The 11,148-nt window shown below is 40.9% G+C and overlaps 1 long non-coding RNA gene across 3 annotated transcripts; it reads left to right on the top strand.

Annotated features, from left to right (window-relative positions):
* Window positions 1-1,025: 1,025 nt before the first annotated feature.
* Window positions 1,026-6,645, top strand: LOC137473087 (uncharacterized). Of its 3 annotated transcripts, none has more exons than XR_010998604.1 (3): window positions 1,026-1,076; window positions 4,571-4,695; window positions 5,440-6,645. It is a non-coding gene; the product is annotated as an uncharacterized lncRNA (long non-coding RNA). The 3 variants fall into 3 exon arrangements; XR_010998601.1 differs by lacking the exon at window positions 1,026-1,076 and adding an exon at window positions 1,280-1,352; XR_010998602.1 differs by lacking the exon at window positions 1,026-1,076 and adding an exon at window positions 1,383-1,577.
* Window positions 6,646-11,148: the final 4,503 nt, after the last annotated feature.

Genomic DNA, 11,148 nt, shown 5'->3' with positions numbered 1-11,148 from the left:
TTGAAAATTTTACAAGTGTATTTAAGACAAATTCAGCTCTGTAAGTTGAATTTTCACATGCTGCCTTGTTCCAGTTTTGCCTACACTTACATGCTGCTATGTTGTTTTTTTTTCACTTGCCACTTCTAAACAAGAGACACAGTGTCAGAACAGATAGTCATAAAGCGCAAATCAATACAGTGAATAAAAGCTCTAATTGGTAGCTGCTATCAGCCTAGAAGATTCTCCTTAACAAGATAATTTCCTAAATTTCTGTGAAAGGAACATTTATCCTTCTTCTTATGTCATGTAAGACTTTATGGCTACTTTTATTGATCTCTCAGACAATCATATAGAATAATGTTTTGCTTAAACTGATACTGCAGATGTACTCCAATTTCAAATTGCCTAAAAAATATCTTTCTTTTGATGCTAATAGTCTATGAGAAGGAACCAGGTTCTTTTCCTCTCTGGCTGTGACTGGGAGAATGCGCCTGCTTGGGTGACTCGGTGGGAAGCAAGAAGGGAGTTAACTGAGCTGTGCATGGGGCTAGCAGGGTCAACATGTTCCACTGCTCGAGAAAGAGACCGGCTGCTAATTCCTGACATCTGCCAGGATCTAGCCACCAAAATATGTTTGTTGTAAAACACCAGCACCAATGATGTGGAGCAGCCAGCTGCCCTTTGAGGGCTGGGGCTGAGCTGGGTGTCTCCCACAGCCGCAAGGGCCAGGAGTGGGGAAGGCTACAGCAGCCGTCTCCAGTTTGCAGTCATGTTCTTCACCGTAGGGTTTGTGCCATCGGTGGAAAACGTGGTCAAATGTGTTTCTTTCTGACACTGATTAACAAAACCTGTTGCTCTTGTTTGGAAATGGCAAGTGAAAAATGTGCAGAGTGGAGACAGATACAAAGCAGTGTGAAAAGATTCAATTCACAGGACTGAATTTGAGTTTAATTCACTTGGACTAGCTCTGCCGGTCGCGGCGGTGATCTGCAGGGCTTTGCGAGTACAGCAGTACCGGTGGCTATCGGCTGGGAGATGCACGCAGTTATACAGGGAGAGGTGCACCCATCAGCTCCACTGCCTTACGGGAAATTGTAATTAAGGCTGAAGCGTGTTTGTTTGGGTTTCTTTCCTCCCCGAAATGAACATCCCAGCCCTCGGGAGAAGGAGAGCGGCGCAGCGGCCGCTGGGGGGAGATGTTCCCCCGGGCACCCCGGGCCCCGAGCGCCGGGAGAGCCGGACGGCTCCGCGTCCTGCTCAGCCACCGGCATTAAAAGCTTCTGATTTGAGGCGAGAAGTCTCGGGGGGGTCCGAAGCAGGAATACTTCAAAATGTGTTTTGCACCACAGCAGAGCGAGCTCTTTAAAATGGTGGGAAATGTCCTCCAGAGGTCTTTTTTTTGTAACGAATTACCCGTGAAAGCTTTTAACGCTTTCAGTCACGCGTGGAGATTAATGAAGCAACATCTTTGGAGGGAAGGAAAGGAGAGTTTTGAAAGATAGTGGTTAGTAAATAGGAAAGCTGCCATTATATTACCTTTACAATTCCTGGTGTTTAAAGCTGCAATCCTTGAGGATATCTGTAAGTCAGCAAGGGTAAGATGAATACTCTTATTACACTGAAATAATGAAGTGGTGGTGAACCCTTTAAGATTGCCAGGAAAAGAAGTATTACAATACACAAAAGCAAAGGTCTCATGTAAAGACACATTTTCTTGCTCTTAATAGATTTAAAGAGTGGTGGAAAGCATTCATTAAGCATGATGTGTTTGGACCAGATTTCAAAAGGCTTAGAATTACATTAAGCTACATCACTGTCCAAATGGGCCCACTGACCTGTGGGTCAGTGTTTGGTGGGAGTAAATTTATTCCTCTTGCTTGCAAATTGAAAACTTGAAGGCATGCTGAGACTTAATCTTCTGGGTGGGAAAACAGCACCAAGCAGTCAAATATGAGAATAAGTGGCCAGGTACAATATGAATACACAGCATTTTCATGTTCATTTCCATAACCAAAGTGTGGAAAACCTGTTTTGTGATGTGCAGTCCCTCTTCATAGCATGATACTCTAAATATCCTACAGAAAAGGGTAATTTTCACCCTAAAATCAGGTAGTGTGCTACTCTGGGGACCCAAGCACAAAATGGCCAATTTGAGGATGACAAAAAGTAGAAGCAGTGTATTTCTGCTGCTGATATATTTCTGATATATAAGACCCCTCTCCACTCTAATAGACTGGGTAGTCATAGGAAATATGATTACTCTGCATATATATGATGAATGATGTTTGAGAGTTTTGCAGTAGAGTTCAGTAAATGCAGATTATTGTTTTGGAAGGCAAAAGTGATTCCTGATATTCTTGTCATCATGTCTTTGAAAAAAATCAATCAGAATAAAATGCTGAGCAGGCTAATAAACAACTTCTCAATCTCTCCAACTATCTGATTAATTTCTTATGATTTTGAGGTAAAACAATGGATCAGCACATGAAATATGGCCCAGGTTAGAAGATGAGTTCCCAGATATCATGAACCTGGTTTATGAATTAAGCTGAGATCTTAGTGTTCAATTGCTTTGTTCAGGTGTAGACCAGAAAATAAAATCCTGCTTATTTCAGAACTGTCCTTGGTGTTTCCACAGATTTTTTGATACTTTCACAATGGATGGAGACTTAGAACAAAAGCACAAGGGCAGATTCAACTTCTTCTGAATCTAAATTTTCCTCTATGAAGAGTCGCTTGTAATTTGAAGAAATTCCCTACTGAGGCAATCTTCTCCTTATTTATTTCAGGATCACATGAACTGGTAGAGAATGTCCTAAACTTTCTTCCTAATTCCCAGTTAGACAAACTGTCTAGAGTCAGAACAACCCTGGCTTCAAACTTCTTCCTATAGTCTCCTGCTGAGTGTAAAATATGGCTGTCTTGTGGTTTTGAATAAGGCTTTTAATGTGCCATGGGATGTCACGGTCCACAGAAATGGAATACAGTGTTCTACTTGCTGAGAAACAGAAAAAAAGCTAACCAAACTGGTTTCTTCCTCCTGAGTACATAGTGACTGGCTGGAAATCTAATCACTGAGACTAAAAATATCAGCCTTGATCAAAAAAAAAAAAAAAAAAAGCACCTGACAGATGGATTTAGTCTTCCTTCAGCACAAACATCTATTTGCCACTAGAAGTTTGGTGAGTTCACTGATCTTGTCTCCCATTTTTCACATTTTTGACAGACTCTGGGATAAGATGGATGTTATTTCTTCAAATTAATCCCTCCAAGACCTCTCATGGGAATCATACTTGTTTATAGTTTGTACACGGCTGGGGGAAAAAGAAAGGTTTGTCTGATCATATAGAAGAAGCAACTCTTAAAATCAGGGCTTGGTCCCTCCCCACTGCAATGCTTAAAAGAGCTGAAGAGTCCTCACACCTCTGCCTACAGGCACAGACTGCTCTGACCAGGCTGGGCAGTGATTTCTGTGAAATGCCAATGAATATAGAAGCACTTCAGGAACAGCACACAAGGAGTGCAGCATCAAGCATCTCCAGTGTTGCTGAGCTTTCCTACAGATTTCTTACTGCCTTTTTTTCCTTCCTTCCTTCTTCCTGATGCAAAAGTTGCAGGGCCAAGTGAGATGTGAGATGGGATATTCTATCCAGCCCTTATGAAGTCTCACCTGTGAAAATGTCCACCAGCTGATGATGAGATTTCAGAAGCAAAATAAATCAGCATTACTTTGAGTCAAATTTTGTCCAGTGGACTGGAAACCTCAGAAAGTATGTAATGAAGAACGTGGCCATAGGCTTTGTACCTAAGTGTTTGAGCATGTAGAGAAGTTGGTGAGACAGCTTAAAGATACCTTCGAGAAATCTTTGCTCTATCTCACTCCTTTACAAAGGTGGACCCTTGCACAGTCCCGATTCTGAGGAAAATATTACTTTTCAGCACTTTCTTATTTCCAAGCCATCACTGAGATGTATTTCCTTCTAGGCTTTACAGCACACTTTTTTACGGTGTTGGACTCAACCAAGGCTAGTCTCCATTTTAATAGATGTATTTTCCACAGGAAATTAATGTATTGTTTCCCCAAAGCTATTTCAGTCTCTAAACTTCACTGCAGTCTGCCCAGTTGCACGATGTTTCAGCCAGCCAAACAAATCTAGTGCCCCTGACAGTCCTTTTAGTAGTGCTAGCCAAGGGAGTTGTGTCAGGCTTGGATTTACTACTTGGATCCTCCAAATGACAGTGCCCTGCAAGTGATCTAGTGGATTAATATCCCTGTAATTTTCTTCCCCCGTAACCCTGTATGGAGGGATTACAGTGTTTTCCTAATTGTTCTGTTAGTTTTCTGACCACATGTGTGCCATGATACCTACAGGTACCAGGATATATAGTATATAAGGACACTATGTGTATCATGGTACCTGCAGACACCAAGATAAGTGGTATTTATGGACTATACATTTATATAGATACCAGTGTATTCTGTCTCTGACTGTGGAGTTGTATATTTGTATATAAGATTTGTATAAAAGTCTTTTCATTCAATATTCTGGGGGTTTTTAAAATTAACATGATTTCTCCCTTTTCTCAGAAGGCATTAATAAAATGGCAGTGGGGGTGCAGCTTCACTTTTACAGTGTCAAATGCTTGCAAACAGCGACGAGCCCTTCCCTGAGCCATTCTCTGTCGGGATGACAAGTCGCTGGCGGCTGTCAGGTCTGGGTAGGAAATCTCCACAGCAGTGCTGAGAATGTTTATTGTAGGGAGAGAACTTTTGCCCTGTGAAGTCACCTCCTACTAGTCACCAGTAGGTTTCTGATATTCTATCACAGGAAATTCCTGGTGGACCACAAAAGCAATCCCCTGAGTCCAGCTGCTGGTGGGGAGCAGTGGTGCACCACACCACCCGGCTGAGCCTCAGCCTCCAGTGTGGGGCAGAGCACCTGTGCCCTGCAAAATGCAAACTCTGTGCTCCTCGAACAATGTTAAAATGAACTATACAAAGGGGCAAAGGTCAAGTGAACCATTATTGTGCTGCATTTTATGCAAACAAAAAAAAATGTATTAGAGGATGTGCTTTGTATTGTAACAAGGTACTGTAAGATTATATTTAGGCTTCATGTCTTTGAAGCCCTTGGTAACACAACTGTATAATCACAGCTCTTGATGTTAATGAGGAAGTTATATTATACGGCACCCCATCTAACTGGGAACAGTGTAGGAAGAATTAATAACATCTAGGAAAACATATAAAACCAGCTCTCAAGACCTCCAGTGCTATCAGGTGAATATATACACATTTCCACAAAGGAGAAAAAAAAGAAAAAAAAAGCAGTAGACAATTACTTTTGTCACCTTTGAATACAAAAACATTGCTTGGCAGGTGCCAGTCCTTTTTCTTGCACAGCTTGGAGGGCAATACCCTCATTTGCACTACATTTTCCTCTGCTCTTTTGCTAGGGTTTCAAGTATTCAGTCACAGTAGCAAGCAAGGCTGGATGAACCTTTATCTGTGTGAGACAGTGCACGGCAGGGAAGCAGCCTTAGAAAAGATGAGCACCATGTATGTGGCTGGATGCTGTGGGGCTGTTTGTGCTGTAACTAAAAGATATCAAACTCCCCCTTTCTTTATGAAGATAAGGATACTGTGAAATGAAAATAGTGACCCCTGCTAAAAATGGATGACACACCTCCAAAGAGCTGGTATTAACCTCTAATCAATGTCTAATTTCATCTGTCTGCAACCTCAGGATGTGCAAACCCTCTGAAAAGGGCCATTTCTGGAGCTTTTAGGATTTTGATGCCACGCTCCTTGTTTGGCTCTTCTGAAGTTCTTCCCCGTTCATTGACTTTTGCATCACCACACCATGGCTGAGCAGCCTCATCAGGGCAATCTGTGCCAGTGTGTGCAGGTGCAAGCAGTAAGGAGCCAACACTTCAGGCATTGGCTCCTTTAACCAGAGCAGTGCAGTGGAACAAAATAATGCTTTAAGATGTGTGGTTTGGGATTTAGATGGTGGTGCATTTTTTGAAATTAATGAGTATCGCTGCCTGATCTGGTTTTTACAAACACTTCTGGGAGGGGAAAACTATGTGTGTCTGATAATGAGCATTGTGGTAACCTGCAGCAGCTGCACCAGGTCCCTAAAATCCCAGAGCATCATATTTCCAGACCTAGGAGAAAGGCATTATAAAGATGTTATCCAGACTCCCATGTGATTTAGAGGCACATGCACCATTTTAAAAAACTGACTTACTGAGAAGTGATGGGCTAGGTAGGGCCTGTAGAGAAGTCAGATGGGCATTTTTGAAAACTGTACCCCTCATTTTAAAAGAAAGGAAAACGTGAGGCAATCACAGCTGATTCAGCATCCGGCAGCCTCAGCCAAGTCATATTTTACCTCTTCCCTTCCCTCCCTGCACAAAACTTCCAGGAAAACCTGCAAAGAAAAGGCATATGTGGGTAGGAGGAGACCTGCTTTTAATTTCTGTACCTCCTATTCAACACAATGCCACACAATGCACAGGATGCGAATATCCCAAGGCACCTTATACAATACAAGTAACAAAAGCACACACACATGCACCAGAAAAGGGGGAGCAGCAAGCATGAAATGGTTCTAAAACAAAATGCAGGTAAAGCTGTCTGTAAAATGCTTATCTAAAGGGGATATGTGAAAAAAAATCATCTTGTAAAGGGAGAAAGTGGATGCTGAAGGAATGTTCAGGTGATCACTAGAATTTGATTTCCATTTCAGAGCAGAGTTTATCTGTTTTTCCCTACCGTGTTGAAAGTAGTGGTCAGATCTTCATTATCAGCAGTGCAATCAGCGCCTCCCCAGTGAAACACCCCCTGATGCTTCTGTGATCTCATCTATGGAGCAACCTGGAATCAGCACTGAGTCATATCATGGCTGTTCCTTGTTTCCCAGTCTTTTGACTGTGGAGAGAAAGTGTGTGTAGGAGCTGCTCGCTCCCACAGACCCACCACCATCTGTTTAAGAGAGATCGTTCATGGGACCACTATTCTGGTCAAGTGATGGAAAGTATTTGGAGAAACACCTGGCATTAAAGCTACTGTCAATATTAAATGAGTGCATCAGAGCCTCAACAAAGAAATCTAAGTTTTCTTCAGCTCTCTTGCTGATGCCTTGCTCCACATTTCCATTAGAAAGACAGTGCTGTGGATGAAGCAGCTGGAACCTTGCCTGACCTGCTCCTGCTTGCAGGATCATGAAAAAGTTAGTGATGAAGGAGCTCACAAAATCTGCAAACCTACAATCTACAAAAAACCCCATGTAGTTTTGAGATATTTGCAGCAAGAATGTCTTCTATGTTTTTGAACAGGAATAAAAGCAAAACACTTAATAAAGAGACAAGATCTTACAGTCTTTATTAAATGCGCCATGTTTTAATGTAAAAGGGTTTGTACCTAGATAGAAAACAGTACATGATTTTTAGTCAAAATAGTGTTAGTTAGGGCCTCAAAATCAAATGTGAACATACAGAGGCATAAAGGATAAACTGTAAGAAATTTAAGTGGTATGTAACCATGAATCCCTTCTCCCTTTGCACGTGGTCTCTAGAGGAACCTAATATACATTACTTCTGTGTTTAAGAAAAAATGGAGTTGGCACTTTTTTATATTTGCATGTTGATGGGCAGTTGCTTTCAGTATAATGTAATTTTAGTGGCCAGACAGAATTGTTTGCAACAGCTTAGCTGCCAAATTCTGAATCCAAATAAAATGAACAATACAAAATTTTTCTTTTATATAGGTATGGTTACCACATCAAATCCATGCTTGGTGTAACATTACTAGGAAATTTACTAGGAAGGAGAGTGAAGACCAGTAAAAATACCAGAGAAGTCTTTTTTTCTTTAAACAGTGAGACAAGGCAGAGATATTATATATTGACTCTTGAAATTATGACTGGAAAAACCAAATGGCCCAAATCCACCTGCAGTCAGGCTATGGCAACCGTGCCTTCTGTGGGGTGTGAAGCTGTAACTGCTGTGCTTTTAAAAGCCACATCCATGTTTTCTTTAAAGTATGTGTGCTTACTATATAGTATAGTATACCACTACTCCTTACATTGCACTCTAGCCTCTGATTTTGTTTTCCTAAAGGAAAAAAAAACCACAAAAAATTAACAGTTTTTTTTTTTATACTAGGTAAGTAAATGTTACTTAAAAAATTAGTTTATCTCTGGTGTGTGTTTGTATATTGTATCCAGAGTTTTATATTTTAATAAGAGATTAGATAAGTAAAGAGCCTCTCATTCAGAGCCTCTCAGTCCAGCTCCAGTTCAGCTTCCCAGTGAGCTCCTCACCTATGGATTGTAGGTTGCAGGCTTCCCCTTCCCACATAGCTCTGCAGAATCTGGCTTTGTCTGGCATCTCATAGTCCTGACCAGCTCAGGAAAAGGAGTCATTTGTGCCTGGACATTGGACTGAGGGGTGAAAGTGACCAAAAATGAATCAGTAGGTTCGTTCCAGTAAGTGATTTCATTTTTTCTTGTGTTGAAAAAAGTTTACTTGGCTGAAAGCCAGTGATTTGCCTAGAAAGACTCTGAACACAAATGATCTCTGCTCTGTGAAAATTTGCTTGCACTATGCATCAATACCCTTTTACATGTTCTTGTGTCAGTAAGTGTTTACTTATAAATCTGTTTTTATAGTAAAATAGCTCCCCAAGCTTATCCCATGGATACTCTGCTTATAGTTTCTTGCAGAAGATAGAACTCTTATCTCTGCATAACATCTATTGATGTATTTCCAGTAATACAGAATCCAAATTACTTTGTAGACATGTGGTTGTAGGCAGAGTCAATTTTTGGAGATTCTTGTCTCTTCTACACAAATTGGATAAACTGAATGAAAAATTGAGTGGTCTGATTACCAGTAAACTTTTCTGAAGTTTCAAATTACTCCTATTTTGCACTGTAGAAACCAAGACCTTGTGGAGGGACTGAAGTGGTTAGATTTTGAGTATGTAAAATCAGAAAGACTGAATCAACGTAAAGTAGCCCTGAATCAACATAAAGTGGCCCTGAGATATGAGTCCATGAATTTAAGGAATATTTCAAGAGTGTGTCGTGATCAGCAGAGCTTGGTCTGCTCCACAAAGGAGTAGCTCTGTAGAGGAGCAGAATTTCTCACTCATGGGCTACAGTATCACTAAATTGCCTTGAGAAAAATTTACTCTTTTTAAGCAATTAATTCTGTTGTTTTCCATAGGTCTACTTTTGAGTGGCAAGGTAACCTTTCTCAGTACAGATTACAAGCTACATTGGATCTGCTATGCTATCATTCCAAATTTCTTCAATCAAATTCCAGGGCGAAGAGAAATGATCAAGTTTTAAAAAGCTGAATAAAATACATAAACCTCACATAATGAAAAACGGATACTTTTAGTTAATCTTGAGAGAAGAAAGGATTTTCTGTTGGGGCAATCTGCACAGAAAGGAGCAAGCTTCATGTGAGCAAAGGGACAAGTAGAATCTTTCTGAGATCTTTGGAGTGTAATAAAGCATAACCTAATCAGGGGTGACAACTTCACACAATGAAACAGGTCTGACAGCCCAGTGTTTCTTTGGTGCATGCAGAGCCCTGATGCTGTCCCTGATGAAAAACAGCCTCAGAACCCAGATGGACATTAACCACTGATATCGACAACCTCAGCCTGACAAGCCAGTGGGAAATTTGTCCAGCCTCCAAACCCTAATTTTGCAGTTAAGACTTGTCTTTCATTTTGGTTTGCTCTGGAACCACAAACATAAACATCTCTATTTTTGTGGGCTGTTGACACACAGAACCTGAACTGAAGATCAGACCCATCTCCTTCCTCTACTTGTCTGCACTGGGTTCCACCTGAACCTTACCTGAGAGTGATGACAGTGATAACAGTGAAATTTGCTTTTAACTAACTATAGTAATGTCTTCAGATCAGAAACTGCACTTTGGCAGTTTGTGACCCATATTCAGTTTTGACTCATGCTTGTATTTCCAACTAATAACCTAAAAAAGCCCCAAAACAACCACAAACCCTTCTGTTTCTACCTCATCCCTGCAGCATAAACATGTCAGACAAAATGACACTTTATTCTAAAGCTGCTGGTAAAGTGTTATATCTTTATGATAAAGCACCTGGCTTATGCTTAGGTACAACACACACCACCACAGACTTTAGTGCTTGTGCCAGTTGCTATTAGGGGAAATGAGCAGTTGACCATATTATTGACTCCTGCATCTCCCAGGAGTAAAATTTATTTGAATAGTTAAGTGTGAATTTTAATCCCCTTCCCAGTCTTGAATAATTAATCTTGGGAAGGCAGGATAAGAACACCCTAAGTATGTCGCTTAACTGCAGGTGGTGAGCATGGGATGTTCTGTTTTTAATACAAGTTTTGGCCAGGAAGCTTCATTTCCAGTGGACATTCTCACATTTATATAATTAGAAAAAAATCACAGTGTCTATCTAGGATTGTTTGGACAAGAATTGTACGTTATTGTCTCAGCAGCAGGAATGTCAGCTATGAAGAGAGGAATTCTTCACATCCCACCCATGGGAGCAAGAGGGAATCTCTGGCACATCCCTGTGTCCAGTCCAGCAGTGAGACAGCTTTCAGTTGTTGGACACATCACAAATTAAAAGTGAACTGCAAAGTAGGGGGGAGCATGGGTGTGTTTTGCTTTGACTGCGCTGCAGTGCACAAAGGACACATTTTCCTCCTGATTTTTTTTCCCTCTCTGTGTTTCTTTTGTTTGTTTGTTTTTTAACATGAGGAATTTGGGCTTGTTTGTCCCTGGAAGACTCTGTGACTAAGCTGAACTAATAATAATACTGTAGTGAATGCTGAGAAATCAAAAGGAAGGGATTTAGTGGTAGATGTGATAGCATTAGGTAAATGGTTTCACTCAATTTTTAGGGCCTTCCAACCTAAGTGACTGTATGATTTCTGCAACCAGCACATTATGAGCCACCTCTGCCTTTGCTAACACTGCACTGACAACTGGAATACTAAATTTCTTGGCCATGTACCTGTAGAGCTCTGGGGTGGCCAGTTCTAAATACTAGCAGCATTAGGTATCCTATGATGGATATATAAGCAATTTTTTTATTCAAGCATTCTGATGCTGGCCAAGAGAGTTGAGCTCTTTGTTGAG

This window comes from Anomalospiza imberbis, chromosome 1 (genome assembly GCF_031753505.1).
Source record: "Anomalospiza imberbis isolate Cuckoo-Finch-1a 21T00152 chromosome 1, ASM3175350v1, whole genome shotgun sequence".
Taxonomy (NCBI): Eukaryota; Metazoa; Chordata; class Aves; order Passeriformes; family Viduidae; genus Anomalospiza; species Anomalospiza imberbis.
This window is presented reverse-complemented; position numbering and strand designations above follow the sequence as displayed.